Source organism: Monodelphis domestica, chromosome 4, assembly GCF_027887165.1.
Source record: "Monodelphis domestica isolate mMonDom1 chromosome 4, mMonDom1.pri, whole genome shotgun sequence".
NCBI classification, from domain to species: domain Eukaryota; kingdom Metazoa; phylum Chordata; class Mammalia; order Didelphimorphia; family Didelphidae; genus Monodelphis; species Monodelphis domestica.
The window spans coordinates 68,264,704-68,278,102 of NC_077230.1; the positions used below are offsets into that span (position 1 = coordinate 68,264,704).

The following is a 13,399-nucleotide window of genomic DNA, read 5'->3' on the forward strand; positions in this document are numbered from 1 at the left end:
TAGTGGAAGATTACTTCCTGATGTGATATGGATAAGTATCAGTTTTTCCACCAACCTGTTCTCTCCCAGGAGCTTAGAAGGATATCTTTTCCCATTACACTGGCCTGCTACTGGAGTGCAAGGGTCTCATTTGGCTTGCTGGGTTATCCATAGGAGCAGATGGGCATCTCATTCTTTCTGCCACTCAGGAAATTTCCTAGATCCATCTGTCTTTATTCAATGGGCAATGTACTTTTTGCCACACAAATATAGTAGACTTGTTTCCATCTAGGTAGTGCAATAGACAGAACACTGGGCTTGGAATGAGGAAGATTCAGTTTTCTGAGTTCAAATCTGGCTTTAGACACTAGCTGTGTGACCTTGGGCAAGTTACTTAAACCTGTTTGTTAAAAAAAAAAAAAGATACCATTAATTAAATGAGAAGTCTAGGCCTACTGTTTTTACATTAATTTGGGTCCAGTAGAAACACTTATCATAAGATGTGGTGCGATTGTGATCTTTGTGAATTCTTGATCTTTTGAAGTCAGTACAGAGGATTGGTGGGGGTCTGAAGCCTTGAAGAGCTTATAGGCAGGTGTGCCTTTTTTTTTCTTCTTTGGGTTTTTGCATGTCCCTTTTTAGGAAGTGTTCTCAGTCTCCCTGAAGTGTTAATGGGAATTTCTAGGTAGCGACAACCCATTCATCCCTCAGTGAGGAAAAGTGATTAAGTGCCAGCCTCTGATCATTTAATTGGTTTAGGCTATTGTGTATCTGAATGCTAGCCCTATGAAAGAATCAAAGAGTTGAGGAGAGAACTGAAATAAAACTGAGGGAATTGGATATGAAGGGAGTTGAGTGGAGAAAGCCTATGCTGCGCACATCTTCTCCCCAGCAGTCATTAATGATAGCCCCAAAGAGGCAAAGGCAAAAAGCCCATTGCATTTGCACATGCTGTTAACCATATTGTCCTTAAAGAGGATACAGTCACTTATTCTAGTCAACTCAATGGGAGACTTCCTGGAGAGAGATCTGTGACTGAACCTCCTAAAAAGAAAAGATTAGTTCCTAGATAACACTATCCCCCTTGGAGAAAAGAAGATGAAGAACTGGGGGGAGAGCTAAGTTGCTGTTGTGGTTCAATTGTGCCCTACTCTTTGTGATCCCATTTGGGGTGTCCTTGGCAAAGATATTGGAGTGGTTTGTTGTTTATTTCTCTAGCTCATTTTAAAAATGAGGAATCTAAAGCATACAGATTTAAGTAACTTGCTCAGGGTTACACAAGCTAGTATCTGAGACTGATTTGAACTCAGGTCTTCCTGAATCCAGCTTTGGCATTTTATTTATTGTACCACCCAGAACCCTATAGGGCTATGCTACGAAAAAACAAAACCTCGATTTCCTGTAAAATGTAGGTCCAGTGGGAAGGAAAATTCTTCCTTTGCAAACCTTTGCAAACCTAAGCTTATTTCCTTTCCAGGAAAGTCCAAACTCTTAAGTTGGCATTGCAGAACTGAAGGTCCAGGTAGGTCCTTGGGGTGAAATTGAGACTTATTGGAATATCAGGAAGTTTCTTCTCTGGAGCCTTAGTGCTGAAAGACTGGAGTACTGTAGAGGTCCTTGGGCTGGAGGGCTACCCTCTGCTTTTGACTTGGTGTTTAGGGATTGTGCTGAAAGACTTGGGGGCTTATGGAGATCCTTGGGCTAAAAGATGGGGCCCATCAGAAAAGGCAAGGAAATTGACTGTTTATGGACTACTGTGAATCCTTTTTTTAATGTACAGAATTGCTACCCTTTATCTACTTTGCCCTGTTACCAGGGATTTGGGGAGGCTAGAATGAGATAATGAATGCCAGTTGTTATTATTGTTATTGTAGTTCCAAGGCTAACAGTCTGGTGTTGCCTTAATTCCCTGAACCTTCTACTCTCCTCCTACTGGGCTTAAGCAATGTTTATAAGGCAATAAAGGGGGATGCTGGTAAATGTTTAACAACGGGCCACTGGGGGGGGGGCGGGGAGGATATTTGTATGTACTCACACAAGCTTTGCCTGCATTCACACTTTCCAAAGTCTAGATAACCACCACCACCAAAAATAAGTCAAGCCCTGATTTGTAGAGATGGCTGATTCTTGAGGTATAAATGCTAACATTAAAAATGTAACAATTCCAGCCCACTCCGTATTGTTACTTTGAGGGCTTCCACATAAGTAGAGACCTTGGTCTAAGCAATATTCTACATTGTCTGATAAAACTCTGAGTAGGGCCAGAATTAGTATGAAAATTATGATTGAATTCTCTTAAGACTGAATTCAGGGGGTAGTTAGATGGCTTAGTGTATTGAAAGTCAGGACCAGAGATAGGAGGTTCTGGGTTAAAATTTTGCCTTTCACACACTTCCTATTTATGTGACCCTGGCATGTCACTTAACCCCCATTGCCTAGCCTTTTCTGCTCTTCTGCCTTGAGACCAGCACACAGCATTAATTCTAAGATGGAAGGTGAGGATTAAAAAGAAAAGACTGAATCCAAAGCTTAGAGTTCTGAGTCATGGTTTACATTATTATATTTATTACATTAATAAGATTGAGGTGGATTAGCTTTCAAAAATCAAATTAACAATGTTATTCTGGTCTCTGAACAAGAATTCTTTTTCTCAGTTTCTTTTTCTAAAGTGGGGACATCCATGTTCTTTCCAGACTGTACTGTCCTTTCATCTTGTCTGAAATCTACCGAGTCACTAGTTCTTCTTACTTACTAATGTGACACTTGTAGCAGGGGTTTCCAGGAGTCAGATCAAACTGATTCCGAAGGACCAGTTGTTAAAAAATGGGGGAGCATTCCCACAGTGTGAATTTACTCAGTGTGTGCATTCACACCTGAGAAATCTCACAAATGCTACTTACTAATCACAGTGTGATTGATTGTTTTGTTGATTGTCTAGACTTAGGAAAGTGATGAAGAGCATGTTAATGATGTAGATTAAATTTAAAAATGTGCTATGCCTACAAAAACACTTACGGGCACACCTTTGCTTGTATGATTCATGGAATTTGACCCTTGGCTGCTTGAGTGACTTATTTTATTTTTTCCCCTTTGTTTTCTTTGGAAGGGGATGTTCTGTTTGTAGAGGAGCTTGACTGAATTTTCTTGCCATACAATCCCTATTTAGGAATTTGGGAGAGAAGCATTGTAAATTTGTACAGGTTAGATTACACAGTTTAATTACAAAATCCATACTGCTTTGTACCTGACGTTCAAAATCACTTTCATACCAAAGCCCTATGAGGTAGGTGGTGTTAGTTTATCATTCCCACATTACAGGGGAGGAAAATGAGACTTAGGGCATTAAATGATTTATCTATATTTATACCTTTGAAGTGTAGGAGTAAGGAGATGTAGTAGTGATAACCTTAGTCAGAAGAACCAGGGTCAAGTGTTCACTGAGCACTTCTGTATGTAAGGCTCTGGGGAGGAGGGGTGGAGACACCTTTCTTCGAGAAGATATAATAGACAGGAAGCAATGTTAGACAGTACCTACTTGCACTTGGTAGATCAATGAAATCTGGCTATATCTAGACTGATTGATTGATTGATTGGACCCAAGAATGATTTAGAAGTCAGAATCTAGGAAGATGTCTCCAGATTCTGTTCCTTCCCTTGGGAGATGACTAATTATAAGAATGTTCCTTTTCAATCAACAACACCATATACAGGCTGACAGATTGAGACGGTTCCAGCATACATCCAGTTTTAAGGCAATAAACAACTTTGCTTGACTCATAAAAATGCTTTTTATAAGAGACTTGGACAAAAGAGGCCAGTATCTCAAAGGCATAGCCTAATTGAACCTTAAATTCAAATAACCGAGCACCTACTATGTATATACATGACCTTGTAGGACCACATAGGGCATATATGGTATTCTCTGACTTTAAAAATATTTGAAATAAAATAATAATGTCTAACTTTCATATCTATCATTTCTCCTGCCAACATTATCCACCCCCTCCCCAGGAAAACACACACACACACACACACATAAAGGATGTTCAGATGATAAAACTCCAAGCTAAAATACACAATCTAAAGTGTGCAGTAACTCAAAAAAATCAAGGGGAAATCAACATAAAGAAGCCTCACCAAGATTATCTATGGTTTCTGTGTCAAATTGCCCTTGAGATTTTTTAATCTTCTTGTGCCTGAAACATGAAGAATTATGTGATTGGTGATAGTGTTTGTAGAATTCAGAGATATTAGATATATAAACTAGCTTTCCCAAATCAAAATGAATTAAAGATAACAACATCCACACTTTTAAAATAAATTGGCTTGGGGACTACCTAAAGTCTAGGCATTAAGTTATTAATTGGAGCTATGTTAATAATGAAACCCTTACTGAAAATTTCACTTGGCCTTATTGTTTAACAGAAATTCTTGTCTTCCTCCTTTGCATCAGTAAATGCCATTTATTTATAGTACTAGCTTTGTCTGTTACAATCTACCAATGACTTTTTCAAGAAATCCACTGAGTGGGTTACTTTTAGAGAAAAAAAATATCCATTATAAGGTTATGATAATGCAAGCTGAAAATAGAGAGAACTTGTTCACATTGAATTTAAGTTTGCTTCTTTACAGATTCTTAAAGAAAGGACCTGGGGTTTGCTAGAGGCTAAGGATGGGATTACTTCCTGCCCATGGCAATTGTACCTGGTGAGGCATGGGTAGTTGTGAGAAGGAATGCTGCTGAATGAAGGAACCCTGGAGGAAGCAAAACTTCTCTTCCTTTACCACCCTTCTTTCTTTCCTTAAGAGTCCCATCATTTTTGCAGAGTGAAAGGAGCAGAACCAGGAGAACATTGTATACTTTATGCCACAATCGAATGGAACAGACTTTTCTTTTAGCAGCAATGCAGTGATCCAGGACAACCCAGAGAATTTATGAGAAAGAATGCTGTCCACAAGCAGAGAAAGAAGGGTGGGAACAGAAACACAGAAGAAAAACATAGGATCGATCACGTAGTTTGATATGGATATGATTAGTGTTTTGGCATTAAGAGATTGCTCTATTGCAAATATGAATAACATGGAAATAGGTTTTGAACAATGATACATGTATAAACCCAGTGGAACTGCTTGTCAGCTGGGGAGTGGGGTGGAGAAAAGAGCAGGGAATCAGGAATCATGTAACCATGGAAAAATATTCTAAATTTTGAAAAAGGAAAAAAAAAAGTCCCATCATTTTTACACAGTTCTCTGGAGTCCACCCTCTATTGCTGAAAGAGAGAGTCTTTGAACTCAGTTGAAGGAGGGAAGAGTAGATTACTGCTGAGAAAATATGCCATGCTTTCAGCTATCTATCCCAAGTTGCTCTCTAAAGCAAAACCCTCTGTTTTTGAAATAATTGCTCTTCTGCCATTGCCGTATGGATAAAATTCAAGGGACACCTCAGTTCCAAAGAATCAAAATTTTCAGTGATCTGAAGGACACTGGGGAGATATATGAGGAAACAACTAGGCTGTACTCTATTTCCAGTGTTGTCTTATGTATATCATCCAGAATCTGGGTAGTCAGAGAAGGAAGTTGGTTGCTCATGTAGCAAGAGTAAAGAATAACAGTTAGACATCACGAGTGCTGTCCTGGTGCCCATATAATATTTTAGAAAACCAGAAAACTAAAGCAGGGCTTACAGCATTATGGTTAGGCCAATCCCTATGGAGAATTTATGGGAAGAAATGGAGGAGAGTCATGCTTGATGAGAAGGCTGCAATCTGAACCCTGGTGAAAGTACCACATCAGTGAGATGATGGGTCCATAAAAGAGTCAAATAAAGAATAGTAATTTGTTAGTTATTTGTGATTTTCTATATATGTGAACTTTTAAGAACCAAAGTTTTGCACTTAAGTTCTAAGACTTCTTAATCACTTAAAATATAGAAATCATAAGATCATAGGTCTAGTGCTGGAAGGGAATTCAGAGGACATTTAATCCACATTGTTCATTTTACAGATGAGGAAACCAAGGCCCAAGGAAGGCCCCATTTGACTAAATGACATGCCTAAGGTCACACATTTAGTGGACAAAACTCTTTTCAAATGTGCTATACTTTATTTTAAAGGCACCAAGACCCACTCTAGAAAAACAGAATGTTAAATTCCTGTGTCAAGTTCTTGGTGGTTAAACACTGGGAAACCATAGTTCTAAACTTGAAAGAAGTCTTTCATTGGTATCTGGGTATCCAAACCTAGCTCAATTATGTAGCATATATGTCCCATATAATAAGAATGTATCAATATTTTCCAAGTTGAACTTTTAGAATAGTTTTAACTTTATAATAAAGCAGCTTTGAATAGTTGGTATGTGGTGATATTGAAGAGCCAAATAGTTTTATAATAAGAAATGTGTGCTGGAACTGTCTCTGCCCAGTGTTTTCAAGCTATTGTTAAATTTTCAATGTGAGCATTTATACCTTAGTAATTGGCAATTGCTATAGGAATTGATTTATTGTTGAGTTGTCTAGACTTAAAGTGTTAATAATGCAAATTAAACCTAAAAGAGTATGTGCATATATTTATTTATTTAAATTATTATTATTATTATTATTATTATTATTTTGGAGAGCTGAGATGTTAAAAATTTACTAACACATCCCTGACTGTAAATGTTGCTGATAATTATGCTACTTCATTTCCAGGGTCAAGGAAAGTGAGAAAAGGTTGTGTCAAATGTTATTGTCCCTTAGTTCACACTTTTTTTTTTTAGTAAGTGTTTTATTTATTTATTTATTTTTTTAAATTTTATAGTATTTTATTTGATCATTTCCATGCATTTTTTATTAAAGACAAAGATCATTTTCTTTTCCTCCCTCCCACCCCCCGTGGCCAACGCGTGATTCCACTGGTATCATATGTGTTCTTGACTCGAACCCATTGCCATGTTGTTAGGATTTGCATCAGAGTCCTTAGTTCACTCTTAACATTGATGATTAACTTTTGTTGACTTTGTGAATGAAACATTAGGATATCATCTGTCAATGGTCTTGACTAGCATAGAATTTCATGGGTATGCTGCTTTGAGTTGTTCATCCTGTGTAGTTTTTACCTATGTCTTCTCATGATTTTAATGCAAGGGGGCTGAGATGTAAACCCAACATTCTAGGAGTCTTTTGTTTAGGTTTCTTGATATTCTCATACCTGAGAGTGATCATCAATGGAATACATTGTACCATGACCTCAACAGCATGATGTCTTTTTGGTCCTATTCAAGAATGAAAGTTGAACAACGTTTAACTCTTGCGATGTGGCAGCATCTCCATTTCTTTTTTAAACTAAATTTTATTTAATTTTCAAGAAGATATGCTTTGTCTTCCTCTTACCCTCCCACACACACACAAACACAAAACTCATGGTACAAATATGTGTATTCAAACAAAACATATCCTCTTATTAGCCTTGGTTTTTTTTTTTAAAGCTATAGTCAGAGTCTATCATTTCTATCAGGAGGGTAGGTACCATGCTTCAACATGAGTCCTCTGGAGTTGTAATTGGTTTTTGTGTCACTAAGAGATCCTAAGCCTGTTTGTACAAAAATATTTATAGTTGCACTTTTTGTGGTGGCAAAAGGGATGCCCTTTAGTTGTGGAATGGCTGAATCAACTGTGGTGTATAATGGTGATGGAATACTATTGTGCTATAAGGAATGATGAAAAGGATGATTTCAGAAGGAACTGGAAAGATCTACATGATCTAATGCAGAGTGAAATAAGCAGAATAAGGAGAACTTTATAATAGTAACTGCAATATCGTGGGATGTTCAAATGGGATAGACTTTGCTACTAATAGCAATACAATGATCCAGGACAATTCTGAGGGACTTATGAAAAAGAATGCTATCCAGCTCCAGAGAAAGAACTGTTGGTATAGAAATGCAGGTGAAAACAAATGATTTATCACTTGTTTATTTGAGTATATGGTTTGGAGTTTTGGTTTTACAAGATTATTCATTTGCAAAAATAAATAATATGGAAATATGTTTTGTGTGATAATACACATATAATCCAGATTGAATTGCTTGTCAACGATGGGAGAGGGGAGGGAAGATGGGAGGGAAGAGGAGAGGGAGACAACATGAATCATATAACTTTGGAAAACTTATGTGGAAATTTGTTATTAAAATAAAGATAAAACATTAAAAAATAAGAGGTTCTAAGTCTTTTTAAAAAAACCATTATTTTATTTGGTCATTTTCATACATTGTTCATTGGAAACAGATCATTTTCTTTTCCTCACCCCCAACCCTCTGTCACTCCTTCCCTAGGACGCGCGATTCGTTTGGGTATCACATGTGTCCTTGCTCTGAACCCATTTCCTTGTTGTTGGTATTCGCATTAGGGCGCTCATTTAGCATCTCTCCTCAATCATGTCCCCTCAACCTCTGTAGTCAGGCAGTTTCTTTTCCTCAGTGTTTTTACTCCCTCAGTTTGTCCTCTGCTTGAGGATAGTTTTTGTTGTTGTTGTTGTTGTTTTGTTGTTGTTTTTTTATTCTCGTAGATCTCAGCAAGTTGTTCAGGGACATTGCAAAGCCATTACTGGAGAAGTCCATTACGTTCTCTTGTACCACAGTATATCAGTCTCTGTGTACAATGTTCTCCTGGTCTGCTCCTCTCACTCTGCATCAATTCCTGGAGGTCGCTCCAGTCTCCATGGAATTTCTCTACTTTATTATTCCTTTTAGCACAATAGTATTCTATCACCAACATATACCACAATTTGTTCAGCCATTCTCCAATTGAAGGGCATCCCCTCATTTTCCAATTTTTGGCCACCACAAAGACTGCAGCTATGAATATTCTTGTACAGGTCTTTTTCCTTATTATCTCTTTGGGGTACAGACCCAGCAGTGCTATGGCTGGATCAAAGGGCAGACAGTCTTTTTTCACCCTTTGGGCATAGTTCCATATTGCCCTCCAGAATGGTTGGATTAATTCACAACTCCACCAGCAATGCATTAATGTCCTGATTTTGCCACATCCCCTCCAGCATTCATTACTTTCCTTTGCTGTCATGTTGACCAATCTGCTAGGTGTGAGGTGATACCTCAAACTTGTTTTGATTTGCATCTCTCTGATTATAAGAGATCTAGAACACTTTTTCATGTGCTTATTAATAGTCTTGATTTCTTTAACTGAAAATTGCCTATTCCTGTCCCTTGCCCATTTTTCAATTGGAGAATGGCTTGATTTTTTGTACAACTGGTTTAGCTCTTTATAGATTTGAGTAATTAGACCTTTTTCAGAGGTTTTTGTTATGAAGATAGTTTCCCAATTTGTTGCTTTCCTTCTAGGTTCTAAGTCTTTAAAAGTTTTGCCTTTATTGTTATTTATCAGGTTCTAGTTCTGCTCACTTCAGTGTCAGTCCTTAAAGTCTTCTGAAGTTTATCCCTAAATGATTTCTTCGTTTCTTATTATCATCCCATCACATTCATATACAGTACCATAATTTTTATTTAGCAATTCCCCAATAGTTGCCAATTCTTTGACTCTATAAAGAGTTGTTATAAATATTTTTTAATATATGGTTGTTCTCTTCTTTGATTTATTTGAGTTATATAATAATAGTATCATTGGGTCAAAGGATATGTACAGTTTAATAGCTTTTGGGATATAGTTCCAAGTTATTTTTTGAGAGTGGCTAGCACTAGTTCAAATTTTCACCAAAAAAGGCACTAGCATATCTTTTTATCCCTGGAATCCCTCCAGAATTTTCCTTTTAAAAAAAATAACAAAAATTTTGCCAATCTGATGGATCTAAGGTGGACCCTTAGGATTGTTATTATTTGAAAATTTCTAATTATTAGTGATCTAAAGCATTTTCATATGAACTTGAATTTCTTCATCTGGGAAAAAAAAAACCCACTAATCTAATCTCCTAATGTAGCACTAATTTATATAGTAATGTCTAGAATGGTTTGCTCAGCTGATCCATTGCTCTTTCTTTTATTGAGTCTATTGCCTGTCTGTCCCTTCATTGCTTAGTTTTGTTTGTGCCGAGCACAGCAGCAGGGGTCCATGAAACAATTTAATGGTACTTTGTGGAGGGAATTACTGACTGCAGTGGGCTTCCACTTTTTTTTTCCATTATCTTCCCTATTTCTATGACATGCTGTAGGCAGGTTTTTTTCCCTATTTTACAGGAACATGTCTAAGCTTATTTCCTCCAGCCATCTGCCTGAAGTGTAATGGGGTATTTTTGGAAGTGGGATTGGATGGGATTAGAGGTATAATTTGAGCCAGTAACAGGTTCTCCACTGTGGGTGGAAGGGCCAAATAGTCAGCCTGGACCAGACAGAGCCTGGTCCAGATAACACAGATAACAAAACACAATAACTGGGAGTGTATTTTATTTTTAAAAGGGAAAGGTTAAGAGGGTAAGGGGAAATTTCTAACACTGAGAAATTGTAAAGATAATTTTAGCCTTGTGACTTAAAATCTAATTTGAATTGGTTGCCAGGGAAAATCCCAAATAATGAAATACCTAAGTCAGCTGGAAATTTATGGTGATTTAATTGATATAGTGGAAGGAGACTAAGAAGAAGGAAGAAGGAAAGGGAGTAGGATTTTTACTGCCTGGCTAGTGCCAGAAGGAAGACTCTAGAAAGTAAGGAGGAAGGAATCAGACTGAACTCCAAAATGGCTCAGCCAAAATGCCTGAACCTGAATCAGCTGTCAGAACACTTAGCACGCTGCCAGCCAGAGTTGCCTCTCCGAGGAAAGAGGGAGAGAGAGGAAGTGATGTGCCTTATATAGATGGTTTTACGCCACTTTCCTGTGTCTCATCTGTACCAATGATCATTTAGCTTGACTTAGGAAAGCCCAAGAGTCTGTCTGCTGTTTCTGATTTGCCATTTGCTAGCACATGCCTCTGTAATGTGGGTGTGCACATTCCTGGGTGCTAGACGAAGCAAGATGTTAAGAATCTAAAAATCACAGAAAGTAACCCAAATCTAAAGCCTTTGTATGAAGGGTCTTCTTAGAGTTGATTTTTCTACACTCTCTCCCTGATATGCTAAGCTATAAAACCCAGTCCCTGACTATCTATCCTGCCCTAAACCTTTTCTTGGTGGCCAATCAAGATCAGGCAGGGATCCAGGGGAAAAAACAAAACATAAGTCCAGATGGACTTGGACCTCAGTTTACTGTCAGCTACAGATGACATAGGACAGAAACAGCTTCCTTACAGCACAAAACCAGCAACACAGCACAACCCAACAGTCTCTTGAGTTTTTTAGCTTAACCCCCTTTCAAGATTCCAGAATCTTTTCCTGTTGGTCTTATGCCACTGTGTTCTGCATCCCTAAACTTATCTCTTCCTTATAACAAAAGTCACACAGAACTAGTAGTAAGACAAAAGAACATAGACTAGCACCCAAGCTCTCTGACACCTTGTTTGGTCTTCTTTAGACTGTGGATGCCTTCATTCAGTTCCCAATGCTTCATCCTGGACACCACTGCAATAAGACCTAATCTAAACAGTTACTAGATCTTTTATACCAACCTCCTAAACTGACTCTCAGGCTCGTAAAACCTATGAATTTCTCCATTAGCTATCACAATAGATTCAGTATCCAATAAAATTCTGATAGGTTAATTGGTGGGCCACATATATTCAAATATATCCATGAGCACAATCAGGAATTCCGTTCAATGATGCAGATTTCAATCCATCTATGTCTGCCCATGCTTTCCTATGTTCTCCCAAGTTAGTGATAAGAAAAGAAATTGAGACAGAGGAGCATAGGATTTTTTTTTAAAAGCTGGAAACTTGGTTATGAAAGGAGAGAGAGAGAGAGAGAGAGAGAGAGAGAGAGAGAGAGAGAGAGAGAGAGAGAGAGAGAGAGAGAGAGAGAGAGATGAAATGCTCTTTTCTAGAGTGGTAAAATCAGGTGAAGATTTTTTAAGGATGGTTTTGACTTGGGCATATTTATAGGCATCAGGAAATGAGCTGAGAGAAAGAAGAGGTTAGAGAGAAGGGATGGTTATGAGGGTAAACTGCTAGAGGATACAGGAAGAGATGGAATCATAGGCACAATAAAATAGGTTGGTTTTGGGGGTGGCACCTCTTCATCAAATTGGAGTAAGGAAGGAAGAAACAGGAGGATGATAGTGATGGATTCTGAGAAGGTGAGTAGAAAAGGTACTTAACAGTACCTCTATTTTCTCAGTAAAATATGAGACAGTCTTCTACTTGAATAGAGGATGGTTTGGGAGGCTTGAGGAGAGAAGAGAAGGTTTGGAATGGCCGCTGTGGGGAAGTCAGATGCTGCTAGAGGAAATCCTGAAACTGCAGACTGGCTTTATTTCGGATTTATGCTCTCTAACCTCAATTGAGCCCTCACAGAGTAAATGTGTTTTATTGTTGATTTGAATTCATTATCATGCTGGAATAATGAGTGCTATAGTAAATATGGATGAGAAAGAGACTTTATTATAGCTTTGGAAAAAAACACAATTGTCTTGATTTTTGGTTTTGTACATTGTACATAAAACAAACAGCCAGATTTATTCTAAATCGTTTAAGGTATTTAAAGTAGCATAACATAATCTTTGAGAAGGGAGTTTGATGTTTCTGCCTCTGCCAGCATATTAAAGGATACAGGCAGCTGAATGGTTCTCAGCTCTGGAGGTATAACTACAAAATAGTTGTATTGCAAATAATTCAGAATTATACAAGAATTTAGGTTTAAAGAAGCAAGTAAAAGGTTTTTTTTATGAAAGAAAGCAAAGTGTGAATATTATTATTGCCATTTTACAGATGAGACCATTGAGATTCAAGGCCTGAATCTTCTCAGATATGGCACTATCCTAGCATGTTAGATCAGTTTTTTAATGGATTTTGAAGCTTGCATTTTCTCTCTAGATTAGGCTTAGGAATATGGCAATCCAACTCCTTTTTGAGATATATATACACATTTCTGGTGCTAGTTCAAAAAAGAATCTCTTTAGGGTCACAGAATCACTGAATTTAAGAATTGGGAGGGCCTTGGCCAACTAGTCGAAACCACTAGTCCATGTCTCTCTTTTCCTCTCCTATTCCTCCAAATCCCTATTTTTCTTAAATTTTATCTTTATTGTCATGCATGACACACTTTTATATTAGTCATTATTGTAAGAACACACTCTTAAATAACCCAAACCCTAAAATAAAACCATAAATACACTGATGTAAAAGATGACTCCAGCAGTTCTTTCTCTAGAGGTGAATAGCATTCTCCCTTATAAGTCTTTCAGGATTGTTGCAAATCATTGCATTGCTGAGAGTAGTTAAGTTTTCACAGATAATCATCTTCCAGTATTGCTGTGATATAGAATGTTCTCCCAGTTCTGCTTATTTCACTTTGCATCAATTCCTGCAGATCGTTCCAGCTTTTC

At 37.7% G+C, this 13,399-nt stretch overlaps 1 protein-coding gene across 3 annotated transcripts in view; it reads left to right on the top strand.

Annotated features, from left to right (window-relative positions):
• Window positions 1-13,399, top strand: part of HHLA2 (HHLA2 member of B7 family) — a 236,807-nt gene that overhangs the window by 16,543 nt on the left and 206,865 nt on the right. The window lies entirely within an intron of this gene.